Below are 17,320 nucleotides of genomic sequence, written 5' to 3'. Positions count from 1 at the left end.
GATGAGGCTGAGCAACAGCTTTCCAGGCTAGCTCTTTCTCCCTGCGAGCTATCTGCAGAAGTTCACATTTTGGGAGCAGGCTTCCGGAGTCGCCCGGAACGGATTCCGAAAGATACGTTGGAAGTTTGAGCTGGCAAGACAAGCAAGCAGCCCCAGTCTCTGTGCCTCTGTGCGAGCAGTGCCATGGGCAGATGAGGCTGAGCAACAGCTTTCCAGGCTAGCTAATTCTGCCTGCGAGCTATCTGCAGACGTTCGCATTTTGGGAGCAGGGCTGACGGAGGACCCCGGCATGGATCCCCAAAGCTACATTTGAAGTTTAAGGTGGCAAGACAAGCAAGTAGCCCCAGTCTCTGTGCCTCTGTGCGAGCAGTGCCATGGGCAGATGAGGCTGAGCAACAGCTTTCCAGGCTAGCTCTTTCTGCCTGTGATCTGTCTGCAGACGTTCGCATTTTGGGAGCAGGGCTGACGGAGGAGCCCGGCACGGACCCCCAAAAGCTACGTTGGACTTTGAAGGTGGCAAGACAAGGTAGCAGTCCCAGTCTGTGTGCCTCTGTGCGAGCAGTGCCATGAGCAGAGGAGGCTGAGCAACAGCTTTCCAGGCTAGCTCTTTCTGCCTGCGAGCTATCTGTAGACGTTCGCATTTTCGTAGCAGGCTGCCGGAGGCACCAGGCACGGACAACGAAAGATACGTTTGACATTTGAGGTGGCAAGACAATCAAGCAGCCCCAGTCTGTGTGCCTCTGTGCGAGCAGTGCCATGGGCAGATGAGGCTGAGCAACAGCTTTCCGGGCTAGCTTTTCCTGGCTGTGAGGTCTTTCTAGACGTTCGCATTTTGGGAGCAGGCTGCCGGAGGCGCCAGGCACGGACACCCAAATTTACGTATGAAGTTTGAGGTGGCAAGACAAGCAAGCAGCCCCAGTCTCTGTGCCTCTGTGCGAGCAGTGCCATGGGCAGATGAGGCTGAGCAACAGCTTTCCAGGCTAGCTCTTTCTGGCTGTGAAGTCTTTGTAGACGTCCGCATTTTGGAAGCAGGGCTGCCAAAGGCGCCGGGCACGGACACGCAAAGCTACGTTTGAAGTTTGAGTTTGCAAGACAAGCAAGCAGCCCCAGTCTCTGTGCCTCTGTGCGAGCAGTGCCATGGACAGATGAGGCTGAGCAACAGCTTTCCAGGCTAGCTCTTTCTGCCTGCGAGCTATCTGCAGACGTTCGCATTTTGGAAGCAGGGCTGCCAAAGGCGCCAGGCACGGACACCAAAAGCTACGTTGGAAGTTTGAGGTGGCAAGACAAGCAAGCAGCCCCAGTCTCTGTGCCTCTGTGCGAGCAGTGCCATGGGCAGATGAGGCTGAGCAACAGCTTTCCAGGCTAGCTCTTTCTGCCTGTGATCTGTCTGCAGACGTTCGCATTTTGGGAGCGGGGCTGACGGAGGAGCCCGGCACGGACCCCCAAAAGCTACGTTGGACGTTGAAGGTGGCAAGACAAGCAAGTAGCCCCAGTCTCTGTGCCTCTGTGCGAGCAGTGCCATGGGCAGATGAGGCTGAGCAACAGCTTTCCAGGCTAGCTCTTTCTGCCTGCAAGCTATCTGCAGACGTTCTCATTTTCGTAGCAGGCTGCCGGAGGCACCAGGCACGGACACCGAAAGGTACGTTTGAAGTTTGAGGTGGCAAGACAATCAAGCAGCCCCAGTCTCTGTGCCTCTGTGCGAGTAGTGCCATGGGCAGATGAGGCTGAGCAACAGATTTCCGGGCTAGCTTTTCCTGGCTGTGAGGTCTTTGTAGACGTTCGCATTTTGGGTACAGGCTGCCGGAGGCGCCAGGCACGGACACCCAAATTTACGTATGAAGTTTGAGGTGGCAAGACAAGCAAGCAGCCGCAGTCTCTGTGCCTCTGTGCGAGCAGTGCCATGGGCAGATGAAGATGAGAAACAGCTTTCCAGGCTAGATCTTTCTGGCTGCGAGCTATCTGCAGACGTTCACATTTTGAGAGCAGGGCTGCCAAAGGCGCCAGGCACGGACACCAAAAGCTATGTTGGAAGTTTGAGGTGGCGAGACAAGCAAACAGCCCCAGTCTCTGTGCCTCTGTGTGAGCAGTGCCATGGGCAGAGGAGGCTGAGCAACAGCTTTCCAGGCTAGCTCTTTCTGGCTGTGAGGTCTTTGTAGACGTTCGCATTTTGTAAGCAGGGCTGCCAAAGGCGCCGGGCACGGACACACAAAGATACGTTTGAAGTTTGAGGTGGCAAGACAAGCAAGCAGCCGCAGTCTCTGTGCCTCTGTGCGAGCAGTGCCATGGGCAGATGAGGCTGAGCAACAGCTTTCCAGGATAGCTCTTTCTGCCTGCAAGCTATCTGCAGAAGTTCACGTTTTGGGAGTTGGTCTGCCGGAGGAGTCCGGCATGGATACCAAAGTTACGTTGGAATTTTGAGGTGGCAAGACAAGCAAGCAGCCCCAGTCTCTGTGCCTCTGTGCGAGCAGTGCCATGGGCAGATGAGGCTGAGCAACAGCTTTCCAGGCTAGCTCTTTCTGCCTGCGAGCTATCTGCAGACGTTCGCATTTTGGGAGCAGGGCTGCCGGAGGAGCTCGGCACAGATCACCAAAAGCTACGTTGGAAGTTTAAGGTGGCAAGACAAGCAAGCAGCCCCAGACTCTGTGCCTCTGTGCCAGCAGTGCCATGGGCAGATGAGGCTGAGCAACAGCTTTCCAGGCTAGCTCTTTCTGCCTGCGAGCTATCTGCAGACGTTCGCATTTTGGGAGCAGGGCTGATGGAGGACCCCGGCATGGACCCCCAAAAGCTACGTTGGACTTTGAAGGTGGCAAGACAAGGTAGCAGTCCCAGTCTGTGTGCCTCTGTGCGAGCAGTGCCATGGGCAGATGAGGCTGAGCAACAGCTTTCCGGGCTAGATTTTCCTGGCTGTGAGGTCTTTCTAGACGTTCGCATTTTGGGAGCAGGCTGCCGGAGGCGCCAGGCACGGACACCCAAATTTACGTATGAAGTTTGAGGTGGCAAGACAAGCAAGCAGCCCCAGTCTCTGTGCCTCTGTGCGAGCAGTGCCATGGGCAGATGAGGCTGAGCAACAGCTTTCCAGGCTAGCTCTTTCTGGCTGTGAGGTCTTTGTAGACGTTCGCATTTTGTAAGCAGGGCTGCCAAAGGCGCCGGGCACGGACACCCAAAGATACGTTTGAAGTTTGAGGTGGCAAGACAAGCAAGCAGCCCCAGTCTCTGTGCCTCTGTGCGAGCAGTGCCATGGGCAGATGAGGCTGAGCAACAGCTTTCCAGGCTAGCTCTTTCTGCCTGCGAGCTATCTGCAGACGTTCGCATTTTGGGAGAAGGGCTGCCGGAGGAGCTCGGCACAGATCACCAAAAGCTACGTTGGAAGTTTAAGGTGGCAAGACAAGCAAGCAGCCCCAGACTCTGTGCCTCTGTGCCAGCAGTGCCATTGGCAGATGAGGCTGAGCAACAGCTTTCCAGGATAGCTCTTTCTCCCTGCGAGCTATCTGCAGAAGTTCACATTTTGGGAGCAGGCTTCCGGAGTCGCCCGGAACGGATTCCGAAAGATACGTTGGAAGTTTGAGCTGGCAAGACAAGCAAGCAGCCCCAGTCTCTGTGCCTCTGTGCGAGCAGTGCCATGGGCAGATGAGGCTGAGCAACAGCTTTCCAGGCTAGCTAATTCTGCCTGTGAGCTATCTGCAGACGTTCGCATTTTGGGAGCAGGGATGACGAAGGACCCCGGCATGGATCCCCAAAGCTACATTTGAAGTTTAAGGTGGCAAGACAAGCAAGTAGCCCCAGTCTCTGTGCCTCTGTGCGAGCAGTGCCATGGGCAGATGAGGCTGAGCAACAACTTTCCAGGCTAGCTCTTTCTGGCTGTGAGGTCTTTGTAGACGTTCGCATTTTGTAAGCAGGGCTGCCAAAGGCGCCGGGCACGGACACCCAAAGATACGTTTGAAGTTTGAGGTGGCAAGACAAGCAAGCAGCCCCAGTCTCTGTGCCTCTGTGCGAGCAGTGCCATGGGCAGATGAGGCTGAGCAACAGCTTTCCAGGCTAGCTCTTTCTGCCTGCGAGCTATCTGCAGACGTTCGCATTTTGGGAGAAGGGCTGCCGGAGGAGCTCGGCACAGATCACCAAAAGCTACGTTGGAAGTTTAAGGTGGCAAGACAAGCAAGCAGCCCCAGACTCTGTGCCTCTGTGCCAGCAGTGCCATGGGCAGATGAGGCTGAGCAACAGCTTTCCAGGCTAGCTCTTTCTCCCTGCGAGCTATCTGCAGAAGTTCACATTTTGGGAGCAGGCTTCCGGAGTCGCCCGGAACGGATTCCGAAAGATACGTTGGAAGTTTGAGCTGGCAAGACAAGCAAGCAGCCCCAGTCTCTGTGCCTCTGTGCGAGCAGTGCCATGGGCAGATGAGGCTGAGCAACAGCTTTCCAGGCTAGCTAATTCTGCCTGTGAGCTATCTGCAGACGTTCGCATTTTGGGAGCAGGGCTGACGGAGGACCCCGGCATGGATCCCCAAAGCTACATTTGAAGTTTAAGGTGGCAAGACAAGCAAGTAGCCCCAGTCTCTGTGCCTCTGTGCGAGCAGTGCCATGGGCAGATGAGGCTGAGCAACAGCTTTCCAGGCTAGCTCTTTCTGCCTGTGATCTGTCTGCAGACGTTCGCATTTTGGGAGCAGGGCTGACGGAGGAGCCCGGCACGGACCCCCAAAAGCTACGTTGGACTTTGAAGGTGGCAAGACAAGGTAGCAGTCCCAGTCTGTGTGCCTCTGTGCGAGCAGTGCCATGAGCAGAGGAGGCTGAGCAACAGCTTTCCAGGCTAGCTCTTTCTGCCTGCGAGCTATCTGTAGACGTTCGCATTTTCGTAGCAGGCTGCCGGAGGCACCAGGCACGGACAACGAAAGATACGTTTGACATTTGAGGTGGCAAGACAATCAAGCAGCCCCAGTCTGTGTGCCTCTGTGCGAGCAGTGCCATGGGCAGATGAGGCTGAGCAACAGCTTTCCGGGCTAGCTTTTCCTGACTGTGAGGTCTTTCTAGACGTTCGCATTTTGGGAGCAGGCTGCCGGAGGCGCCAGGCACGGACACCCAAATTTACGTATGAAGTTTGAGGTGGCAAGACAAGCAAGCAGCCCCAGTCTCTGTGCCTCTGTGCGAGCAGTGCCATGGGCAGATGAGGCTGAGCAACAGCTTTCCAGGCTAGCTCTTTCTGGCTGTGAAGTCTTTGTAGACGTCCGCATTTTGGAAGCAGGGCTGCCAAAGGCGCCGGGCACGGACACGCAAAGCTACGTTTGAAGTTTGAGTTTGCAAGACAAGCAAGCAGCCCCAGTCTCTGTGCCTCTGTGCGAGCAGTGCCATGGACAGATGAGGCTGAGCAACAGCTTTCCAGGCTAGCTCTTTCTGCCTGCGAGCTATCTGCAGACGTTCGCATTTTGGAAGCAGGGCTGCCAAAGGCGCCAGGCACGGACACCAAAAGCTACGTTGGAAGTTTGAGGTGGCAAGACAAGCAAGCAGCCCCAGTCTCTGTGCCTCTGTGCGAGCAGTGCCATGGGCAGATGAGGCTGAGCAACAGCTTTCCAGGCTAGCTCTTTCTGCCTGTGATCTGTCTGCAGACGTTCGCATTTTGGGAGCGGGGCTGACGGAGGAGCCCGGCACGGACCCCCAAAAGCTACGTTGGACGTTGAAGGTGGCAAGACAAGCAAGTAGCCCCAGTCTCTGTGCCTCTGTGCGAGCAGTGCCATGGGCAGATGAGGCTGAGCAACAGCTTTCCAGGCTAGCTCTTTCTGCCTGCAAGCTATCTGCAGACGTTCTCATTTTCGTAGCAGGCTGCCGGAGGCACCAGGCACGGACACCGAAAGGTACGTTTGAAGTTTGAGGTGGCAAGACAATCAAGCAGCCCCAGTCTCTGTGCCTCTGTGCGAGTAGTGCCATGGGCAGATGAGGCTGAGCAACAGATTTCCGGGCTAGCTTTTCCTGGCTGTGAGGTCTTTGTAGACGTTCGCATTTTGGGTCCAGGCTGCCGGAGGCGCCAGGCACGGACACCCAAATTTACGTATGAAGTTTGAGGTGGCAAGACAAGCAAGCAGCCGCAGTCTCTGTGCCTCTGTGCGAGCAGTGCCATGGGCAGATGAAGATGAGAAACAGCTTTCCAGGCTAGATCTTTCTGGCTGCGAGCTATCTGCAGACGTTCACATTTTGAGAGCAGGGCTGCCAAAGGCGCCAGGCACGGACACCAAAAGCTATGTTGGAAGTTTGAGGTGGCGAGACAAGCAAACAGCCCCAGTCTCTGTGCCTCTGTGTGAGCAGTGCCATGGGCAGAGGAGGCTGAGCAACAGCTTTCCAGGCTAGCTCTTTCTGGCTGTGAGGTCTTTGTAGACGTTCGCATTTTGTAAGCAGGGCTGCCAAAGGCGCCGGGCACGGACACACAAAGATACGTTTGAAGTTTGAGGTGGCAAGACAAGCAAGCAGCCGCAGTCTCTGTGCCTCTGTGCGAGCAGTGCCATGGGCAGATGAGGCTGAGCAACAGCTTTCCAGGATAGCTCTTTCTGCCTGCAAGCTATCTGCAGAAGTTCACGTTTTGGGAGTTGGTCTGCCGGAGGAGTCCGGCATGGATACCAAAGTTACGTTGGAATTTTGAGGTGGCAAGACAAGCAAGCAGCCCCAGTCTCTGTGCCTCTGTGCGAGCAGTGCCATGGGCAGATGAGGCTGAGCAACAGCTTTCCAGGCTAGCTCTTTCTGCCTGCGAGCTATCTGCAGACGTTCGCATTTTGGGAGCAGGGCTGCCGGAGGAGCTCGGCACAGATCACCAAAAGCTACGTTGGAAGTTTAAGGTGGCAAGACAAGCAAGCAGCCCCAGACTCTGTGCCTCTGTGCCAGCAGTGCCATGGGCAGATGAGGCTGAGCAACAGCTTTCCAGGCTAGCTCTTTCTCCCTGCGAGCTATCTGCAGAAGTTCACATTTTGGGAGCAGGCTTCCGGAGTCGCCCGGAACGGATTCCGAAAGATACGTTGGAAGTTTGAGCTGGCAAGACAAGCAAGCAGCCCCAGTCTCTGTGCCTCTGTGCGAGCAGTGCCATGGGCAGATGAGGCTGAGCAACAGCTTTCCAGGCTAGCTCTTTCTGCCTGCGAGCTATCTGCAGACGTTCGCATTTTGGGAGCAGGGCTGATGGAGGACCCCGGCATGGACCCCCAAAAGCTACGTTGGACTTTGAAGGTGGCAAGACAAGGTAGCAGTCCCAGTCTGTGTGCCTCTGTACGAGCAGTGCCATGGGCAGATGAGGCTGAGCAACAGCTTTCCAGGCTAGCTCTTTCTGCCTGCGAGCTATCTGCAGACGTTCGCATTTTAGAGAGCAGGGCTGCCGGAGGAGCCCGGCACGGATCCCCAAAAGTTAGGTTTGAATTTTGAGGTGGCAAGACAAGCACGCAGCCCCAGTCTCTCTGCCTCTGTGCGAGCAGTGCCATGGGCAGATGAGGCTGAGCAACAGCTGTCCAGGCTAGCTCTTTCTGCCTGCGAGCTATCTGCAGACGTTCGCATTTTGGGAGCAGGGCTGCCGGAGGCGCCCGGCACGGACACCCAAATTTACGTATGAAGTTTGAGGTGGCAAGACAAGCAAGCAGCCCCAGTCTGTGTGCCTCTGTGCGATCAGTGCCATGGGCAGATGAGGCTGAGCAACATCTTTCCAGGCTAGCTCTTTCTGCCTGCGAGCTATCTGTAGACGTTCGCATTTTCGTAGCAGGCTGCCGGAGGCACCAGCCACGGACAACGAAAGATACGTTTGACATTTGAGGTGGCAAGACAATCAAGCAGCCCCAGTCTGTGTGCCTCTGTGCGAGCAGTGCCATGGGCAGATGAGGCTGAGCAACAGCTTTCCGGGCTAGATTTTCCTGGCTGTGAGGTCTTTCTAGACGTTCGCATTTTGGGAGCAGGCTGCCGGAGGCGCCAGGCACGGACACCCAAATTTACGTATGAAGTTTGAGGTGGCAAGACAAGCAAGCAGCCCCAGTCTCTGTGCCTCTGTGCAAGCAGTGCCATGGGCAGATGAGGCTGAGCAACAGCTTTCCAGGCTAGCTCTTTCTGGCTGTGAGGTCTTTGTAGACGTTCGCATTTTGGAAGCAGGGCTGCCAAAGGCGCCGGGCACGGACACGCAAAGCTACGTTTGAAGTTTGAGGTGGCAAGACAAGCAAGCAGCCCCAGTCTCTGTGCCTCTGTGCGAGCAGTGCCATGGACAGATGAGGCTGAGCAACAGCTTTCCAGGCTAGCTCTTGCTGCCTGCGAGCTATCTGCAGACGTTCGCATTTTGGAAGCAGGGCTACCAAAGGCGCCAGGCACGGACACCAAAAGCTACGTTGGAAGTTTGAGGTGGCAAGACAAGCAAGCAGCCCCAGTCTCTGTGCCTCTGTGCGAGCAGTGCCATGGGCAGATGAGGCTGAGCAACAGCTTTCCAGGCTAGCTCTTTCTGCCTGTGATCTGTCTGCAGACGTTCGAATTTTGGGAGCAGGGCTGACGGAGGAGCCCGGCACGGACCCCCAAAAGCTACGTTGGACGTTGAAGGTGGCAAGACAAGCAAGTAGCCCCAGTCTCTGTGCCTCTGTGCGAGCAGTGCCATGAGCAGAGGAGGCTGAGCAACAGCTTTCCAGGCTAGCTCTTTCTGCCTGCGAGCTATCTGCAGACGTTCGCATTTTGGGAGCAGGGCTGCCGGAGGAGCTCGGCACAGATCACCAAAAGCTACGTTGGAAGTTTAAGGTGGCAAGACAAGCAAGCAGCCCCAGTCTCTGTGCCTCTGTGCGAGCAGTGCCATGGGCAGATGAGGCTGAGCAACAGCTTTCCAGGCTAGCTAATTCTGCCTGTGAGCTATCTGCAGACGTTCGCATTTTGGGAGCAGGGATGACGAAGGACCCCGGCATGGATCCCCAAAGCTACATTTGAAGTTTAAGGTGGCAAGACAAGCAAGTAGCCCCAATCTCTGTGCCTCTGTGCGAGCAGTGCCATGGGCAGAGGAGGCTGAGCAACAGCTTTCCAGGCTAGCTCTTTCTGGCTGTGAGGTCTTTGTAGACGTTCGCATTTTGTAAGCAGGGCTGCCAAAGGCGCCGGGCACGGACACCCAAAGATACGTTTGAAGTTTGAGGTGGCAAGACAAGCAAGCAGCCCCAGTCTCTGTGCCTCTGTGCGAGCAGTGCCATGGGCAGATGAGGCTGAGCAACAGCTTTCCAGGCTAGCTAATTCTGCCTGTGAGCTATCTGCAGACGTTCGCATTTTGGGAGCAGGGCTGACGGAGGACCCCGGCATGGATCCCCAAAGCTACATTTGAAGTTTAAGGTGGCAAGACAAGCAAGTAGCCCCAGTCTCTGTGCCTCTGTGCGAGCAGTGCCATGGGCAGATGAGGCTGAGCAACAGCTTTCCAGGCTAGCTCTTTCTGCCTGTGATCTGTCTGCAGACGTTCGCATTTTGGGAGCAGGGCTGACGGAGGAGCCCGGCACGGACCCCCAAAAGCTACGTTGGACTTTGAAGGTGGCAAGACAAGGTAGCAGTCCCAGTCTGTGTGCCTCTGTGCGAGCAGTGCCATGAGCAGAGGAGGCTGAGCAACAGCTTTCCAGGCTAGCTCTTTCTGGCTGCGAACTATCTGCAGACGTTCGCATTTTAGAGAGCAGGGCTGCCGGAGGAGCCCGGCACGGATCCCCAAAAGTTAGGTTTGAATTTTGAGGTGGCAAGACAAGCACGCAGCCCCAGTCTCTCTGCCTCTGTGCGAGCAGTGCCATGGACAGATGAGGCTGAGCAACAGCTGTCCAGGCTAGCTCTTTCTGCCTGCGAGCTATCTGCAGACGTTCGCATTTCAGAGCAGTGCTGCCGGAGGCGCCCGGCACGGACACCCAAATTTACGTATGAAGTTTGAGGTGGCAAGACAAGCAAGCAGCCCCAGTCTGTGTGCCTCTGTGCGATCAGTGCCATGGGCAGATGAGGCTGAGCAACAGCTTTCCAGGCTAGCTCTTTCTGCCTGCGAGCTATCTGTAGACGTTCGCATTTTCGTAGCAGGCTGCCGGAGGCACCAGGCACGGACAACGAAAGATACGTTTGACATTTGAGGTGGCAAGACAATCAAGCAGCCCCAGTCTCTGTGCCTCTGTGCGAGCAGTGCCATGGGCAGATGAGGCTGAGCAACAGCTTTCCAGGCTAGCTCTTTCTGGCTGTGAGGTCTTTGTAGACGTTCGCATTTTGGAAGCAGGGCTGCCAAAGGCGCCGGGCACGGACACGCAAAGCTACGTTTGAAGTTTGAGTTGGCAAGACAAGCAAGCAGCCCCAGTCTCTGTGCCTCTGTGCGAGCAGTGCCATGGACAGATGAGGCTGAGCAACAGCTTTCCAGGCTAGCTCTTGCTGCCTGCGAGCTATCTGCAGACGTTCGCATTTTGGAAGCAGGGCTGCCAAAGGCGCCAGGCACGGACACCAAAAGCTACGTTGGAAGTTTGAGGTGGCAAGACAAGCAAGCAGCCCCAGTCTCTGTGCCTCTGTGCGAGCAGTGCCATGGGCAGATGAGGCTGAGCAACAGCTTTCCAGGCTAGCTCTTTCTGCCTGTGATCTGTCTGCAGACGTTCGAATTTTGGGAGCAGGGCTGACGGAGGAGCCCGGCACGGACCCCCAAAAGCTACGTTGGACGTTGAAGGTGGCAAGACAAGCAAGTAGCCCCAGTCTCTGTGCCTCTGTGCGAGCAGTGCCATGGGCAGATGAGGCTGAGCAACAGCTTTCCAGGCTAGCTAATTCTGCCTGTGAGCTATCTGCAGACGTTCGCATTTTGGGAGCAGGGATGACGAAGGACCCCGGCATGGATCCCCAAAGCTACATTTGAAGTTTAAGGTGGCAAGACAAGCAAGTAGCCCCAGTCTCTGTGCCTCTGTGTGAGCAGTGCCATGGGCAGATGAGGCTGAGCAACAACTTTCCAGGCTAGCTCTTTCTGGCTGTGAGGTCTTTGTAGACGTTCGCATTTTGTAAGCAGGGCTGCCAAAGGCGCCGGGCACGGACACCCAAAGATACGTTTGAAGTTTGAGGTGGCAAGACAAGCAAGCAGCCCCAGTCTCTGTGCCTCTGTGCGAGCAGTGCCATGGGCAGATGAGGCTGAGCAACAGCTTTCCAGGCTAGCTCTTTCTGCCTGCGAGCTATCTGCAGACGTTCGCATTTTGGGAGCAGGGCTGCCGGAGGAGCTCGGCACAGATCACCAAAAGCTACGTTGGAAGTTTAAGGTGGCAAGACAAGCAAGCAGCCCCAGACTCTGTGCCTCTGTGCCAGCAGTGCCATGGGCAGATGAGGCTGAGCAACAGCTTTCCAGGCTAGCTCTTTCTCCCTGCGAGCTATCTGCAGAAGTTCACATTTTGGGAGCAGGCTTCCGGAGTCGCCCGGAACGGATTCCGAAAGATACGTTGGAAGTTTGAGCTGGCAAGACAAGCAAGCAGCCCCAGTCTCTGTGCCTCTGTACGAGCAGTGCCATGGGCAGATGAGGCTGAGCAACAGCTTTCCAGGCTAGCTAATTCTGCCTGTGAGCTATCTGCAGACGTTCGCATTTTGGGAGCAGGGCTGACGGAGGACCCCGGCATGGATCCCCAAAGCTACATTTGAAGTTTAAGGTGGCAAGACAAGCAAGTAGCCCCAGTCTCTGTGCCTCTGTGCGAGCAGTGCCATGGGCAGATGAGGCTGAGCAACAGCTTTCCAGGCTAGCTCTTTCTGCCTGTGATCTGTCTGCAGACGTTCGCATTTTGGGAGCAGGGCTGACGGAGGAGCCCGGCACGGACCCCCAAAAGCTACGTTGGACTTTGAAGGTGGCAAGACAAGGTAGCAGTCCCAGTCTGTGTGCCTCTGTGCGAGCAGTGCCATGAGCAGAGGAGGCTGAGCAACAGCTTTCCAGGCTAGCTCTTTCTGGCTGCGAACTATCTGCAGACGTTCGCATTTTAGAGAGCAGGGCTGCCGGAGGAGCCCGGCACGGATCCCCAAAAGTTAGGTTTGAATTTTGAGGTGGCAAGACAAGCACGCAGCCCCAGTCTCTCTGCCTCTGTGCGAGCAGTGCCATGGGCAGATGAGGCTGAGCAACAGCTGTCCAGGCTAGCTCTTTCTGCCTGCGAGCTATCTGCAGACGTTCGCATTTCAGAGCAGTGCTGCCGGAGGCGCCCGGCACGGACACCCAAATTTACGTATGAAGTTTGAGGTGGCAAGACAAGCAAGCAGCCCCAGTCTGTGTGCCTCTGTGCGATCAGTGCCATGGGCAGATGAGGCTGAGCAACAGCTTTCCAGGCTAGCTCTTTCTGCCTGCGAGCTATCTGTAGACGTTCGCATATTCGTAGCAGGCTGCCGGAGGCACCAGGCACGGACAACGAAAGATACGTTTGACATTTGAGGTGGCAAGACAATCAAGCAGCCCCAGTCTGTGTGCCTCTGTGCGAGCAGTGCCATGGGCAGATGAGGCTGAGCAACAGCTTTCCGGGCTAGCTTTTCCTGGCTGTGAGGTCTTTCTAGACGTTCGCATTTTGGGAGCAGGCTGCCGGAGGCGCCAGGCACTGACACCCAAATTTACGTATGAATTTTGAGGTGGCAAGACAAGCAAGCAGCCCCAGTCTCTGTGCCTCTGTGCGAGCAGTGCCATGGGCAGATGAGGCTGAGCAACAGCTTTCCAGGCTAGCTCTTTCTGGCTGTGAGGTCTTTGTAGACGTTCGCATTTTGTAAGCAGGGCTGCCAAATGCGCCGGGCACGGACACGCAAAGCTACGTTTGAAGTTTGAGTTGGCAAGACAAGCAAGCAGCCCCAGTCTCTGTGCCTCTGTGCGAGCAGTGCCATGGACAGATGAGGCTGAGCAACAGCTTTCCAGGCTAGCTCTTTCTGCCTGTGATCTGTCTGCAGACGTTCGCATTTTGGGAGCAGGGCTGACGGAGGAGCCCGGCACGGACCCCCAAAAGATACGTTGGACTTTGAAGGTGGCAAGACAAGGTAGCAGTCCCAGTCTCTGTGCCTCTGTGCGAGCAGTGCCATGAGCAGAGGAGGCTGAGCATCAGCTTTCCAGGCTAGCTCTTTCTGCCTGAGAGCTATCTGCAGACTTTCGCATTTTGGGAGAAGGGCTGACGGAGGAGCTCGGCACAGATCACCAAAAGCTACGTTGCAAGTTTAAGGTGGCAAGACAAGCAAGCAGCCCCAGTCTCTGTGCCTCTGTGCCAGCAGTGCCATGGGCAGATGAGGCTGAGCAACAGCTTTCCAGGCTAGCTCTTTCTCCCTGCGAGCTATCTGCAGAAGTTCACATTTTGGGGGCAGGCTTCCGGAGTCGCCCGGAACGGATTCCGAAAGATACGTTGGAAGTTTGAGGTGGCAAGACAAGCAAGCAACCCCAGTCTCTGTGCCTCTGTGCGAGCAGTGCCATGGGCAGATGAGGCTGAGCAACAGCTTTCCAGGCTAGCTAATTCTGCCTGTGAGCTATCTGCAGACGTTCGCATTTTGGGAGCAGGGCTGACGGAGGACCCCGGCATGGATCCCCAAAGCTACATTTGAAGTTTAAGGTGGCAAGACAAGCAAGTAGCCCCAGTCTCTGTGCCTCTGTGCGAGCAGTGCCATGGGCAGATGAGGCTGAGCAACAGCTTTCCAGGCTAGCTCTTTCTGCCTGTGATCTGTCTGCAGACGTTCGCCTTTTGGGAGCAGGGCTGACGGAGGAGCCCGGCACGGACCCCCAAAAGATACGTTGGACTTTGAAGGTGGCAAGACAAGGTAGCAGTCCCAGTCTCTCTGCCTCTGTGCGAGCAGTGCCATGGGCAGATGAGGCTGAGCAACAGCTGTCCAGGCTAGCTCTTTCTGCCTGCGAGCTATCTGCACACGTTCGCATTTCAGAGCAGGGCTGCCGGAGGCGCCCGGCACGGACACCCAAATTTACTTATGAAGTTTGAGGTGGCAAGACAAGCAAGCAGCCCCAGTCTCTGTGCCTCTGTGCGAGCAGTGCCATGGGCAGATGAGGCTGAGCAACAGCTTTCCAGGTAAGCTCTTTCTGCCTGCGAGCTATTTGCAGACGTTCGCATTTTCGTAGCAGGCTGCCGGAGGCACCAGGCACGGACAACGAAAGATACGTTTGACATTTGAGGTGGCAAGACAATCAAGCAGCCCCAGTCTGTGTGCCTCTGTGCGAGCAGTGCCATGGGCAGATGAGGCTGAGCAACAGCTTTCCGGGCTAGCTTTTCCTGGCTGTGAGGTCTTTGTAGACGTTCGCATTTTGGGAGCAGGGCTGACGGAGGAGCCCGGCACGGACCCCCAAAAGCTACGTTGCACGTTGAAGGTGGCAAGGCAAGGTAGCAGTCCCAGTCTCTGTGCCTCTGTGCGAGCAGTGCCATGGGCAGAGGAGGCTGAGCAACAGCTTTCCAGGCTAGCTCTTTCTCCCTGCGAGCTATCTGCAGAAGTTCACATTTTGGGAGCAGGGCTGCCGGAGTCGACCGGAGCGGATTCCGAAAGATACGTTGGAAGTTTGAGGTGGCAAGACAAGCAAGCAGCCCCAGTCTCTGTGCCTCTGTGCGAGCAGTGCCATGGGCAGAGGAGGCTGAGCAACAGCTTTCCAGGCTAGCTAATTCTGCCTGTGAGCTATCTGCAGACGTTCGCATTTTGGGAGCAGGGATGACGGAGGACCCCGGCATGGATCCCCAAAGTTACATTTGAAGTTTAACGTGGCAAGACAAGCAAGTAGCCCCAGTCTCTGTGCCTCTGTGCGAGCAGTGCCATGGGCAGATGAGGCTGAGCAACAGCTTTCCAGGCTAGCTCTTTCTGCCTGTTATGTGTCTGTAGACGTTCGCATTTTGGGAGCAGGGCTGACGGAGGAGCCCGGCACGGACCCCCAAAAGATACGTTGGACTTTGAAGGTGGCAAGACAAGGTAGCAGTCCCAGTCTCTGTGCCTCTGTGCGAGCAGTGCCATGAGCAGAGGAGGCTGAGCAACGGCTTTCCAGGCTAGCTCTTTCTGCCTGCGAGCTATCTGCAGACGTTCGCATTTTGGGAGCAGGGCTGCCGGAGGAGCTCGGCACAGATCACCAAAAGCTACGTTGGAAGTTTAAGGTGGCAAGACAAGCAAGCAGCCCCAGTCTCTGTGCCTCTGTGCCAGCAGTGCCATGGGCAGATGAGGCTGAGCAACAGCTTTCCAGGCTAGCTAATTCTGCCTGTGAGCTATCTGCAGACGTTCGCATTTTGGGAGCAGGGATGACGGAGGACCCCGGCATGGATCCCCAAAGCTACATTTGAAGTTTAAGGTGGCAAGACAAGCAAGTAGCCCCAGTCCCTGTACCTCTGTGCGAGCAGTGCCATGGGCAGATGAGGCTGAGCAACAGCTTTCCAGGCTAGCTCTTTCTGCCTGTGATCTGTCTGCAGACGTTCACATTTTGGGAGCAGGGCTGACGGAGGAGCCTGGCACGGACCCCCAAAAGCTACGTTGGACTTTGAAGGTGGCAAGACAAGGCAGCAGTCCCAGTCTGTGTGCCTCTGTGCGAGCAGTGCCATGAGCAGAGGAGGCTGAGCAACAGCTTTCCAGGCTAGCTCTTTCTGCCTGCGAGCTATCTGCAGACGTTCGCATTTTAGAGAGCAGGGCTGCCGGAGGAGCCCGGCACGGATCCCCAAATGTTAGGTTTGAATTTTGAGGTGGCAAGACAAGCACGCAGCCCCAGTCTCTCTGCCTCTGTGCGAGCAGTGCCATGGGCAGATGAGGCTGAGCAACAGCTGTCCAGGCTAGCTCTTTCTGCCTGCGAGCTATCTGCAGACGTTCGCATTTCAGAGCAGGGCTGCCGGAGGCGCCCGGCACGGACACCCAAATTTACGTATGAAGTTTGAGGTGGCAAGACAAGCAAGCAGCCCCAGTCTGTGTGCCTCTGTGCGATCAGTGCCATGGGCAGATGAGGCTGAGCAACAGCTTTCCAGGCTAGCTCTTTCTGCCTGCGAGCTATCTGTAGACGTTCGCATTTTCGTAGCAGGCTGCCGGAGGCACCAGGCACGGACAACGAAAGATACGTTTGACATTTGAGGTGGCAAGACAATCAAGCAGCCCCAGTCTGTGTGCCTCTGTGCGAGCAGTGCCATGGGCAGATGAGGCTGAGCAACAGCTTTCCGGGCTAGCTCTTTCTGGCTGTGAGGTCTTTGTAGACGTTCGCATTTTGGAAGCAGGGTTGCCAAAGGCGCCGGGCACGGACACGCAAAGCTACGTTTGAAGTTTGAGTTGGCAAGACAAGCAAGCAGCCCCAGTCTCTGTGCCTCTGTGCGAGCAGTGCCATGGGCAGATGAGGCTGAGCAACAGCTTTCCAGGCTAGCTCTTTCTGCCTGTGATCTGTCTGCAGACGTTCGCATTTAGGGAGCAGGGCTGACGGAGGAGCCCGGCACGGACCCCCAAAAGCTACATTGGACGTTGAAGGTGGCAAGGCAAGGTAGCAGTCCCAGTCTCTGTGCCTCTGTGCGAGCAGTGCCATGGGCAGAGGAGGCTGATCAACAGCTTTCCAGGCTAGCTCTTTCTGCCTGTGATCTCTCTGCAGATGTTCGCATTTTGGGAGCAGGGCTGACGGAGGAGCCCGGCACGGACCCCCAAAAGCTACGTTGCATGTTGAAGGTGGCAAGGCAAGGTAGCAGTCCCAGTCTCTGTGCCTCTGTGCGAGCAGTGCCATGGGCAGAGGAGGCTGAGCAACAGCTTTCCAGGCTAGCTCTTTCTCCCTGCGAGCTATCTGCAGAAGTTCACATTTTGGGAGCAGGCTTCCGGAGTCGCCCGGAGCGGATTCCGAAAGATACGTTGGAAGTTTGAGGTGGCAAGACAAGCAAGCAGCCCCAGTCTCTGTGCCTCTGTGCGAGCAGTGCCATGGGCAGATGAGGCTGAGCAACAGCTTTCCAGGCTAGCTAATTCTGCCTGTGAGCTATCTGCAGACGTTCGCATTTTGGGAGCAGGGATGACGGAGGACCCCGGCATGGATCCCCAAAGTTACATTTGAAGTTTAAGGTGGCAAGACAAGCAAGTAGCCCCAGTCTCTGTGCCTCTGTGCGAGCAGTGCCATGGGCAGATGAGGCTGAGCAACAGCTTTCCAGGCTAGCTCTTTCTGCCTGCGAGCTATCTGTAGACGTTCGCATATTCGTAGCAGGCTGCCGGAGGCACCAGGCACGGACAACGAAAGATACGTTTGACATTTGAGGTGGCAAGACAATCAAGCAGCCCCAGTCTGTGTGCCTCTGTGCGAGCAGTGCCATGGGCAGATGAGGCTGAGCAACAGCTTTCCGGGCTAGCTTTTCCTGGCTGTGAGGTCTTTCTAGACGTTCGCATTTTGGGAGCAGGCTGCCGGAGGCGCCAGGCACTGACACCCAAATTTACGTATGAATTTT

Source organism: Opisthocomus hoazin, chromosome 6 (genome assembly GCF_030867145.1).
Source record: "Opisthocomus hoazin isolate bOpiHoa1 chromosome 6, bOpiHoa1.hap1, whole genome shotgun sequence".
Lineage (NCBI taxonomy): Eukaryota > Metazoa > Chordata > Aves > Opisthocomiformes > Opisthocomidae > Opisthocomus > Opisthocomus hoazin.
Note: the sequence above shows the minus strand (reverse complement) of the source record.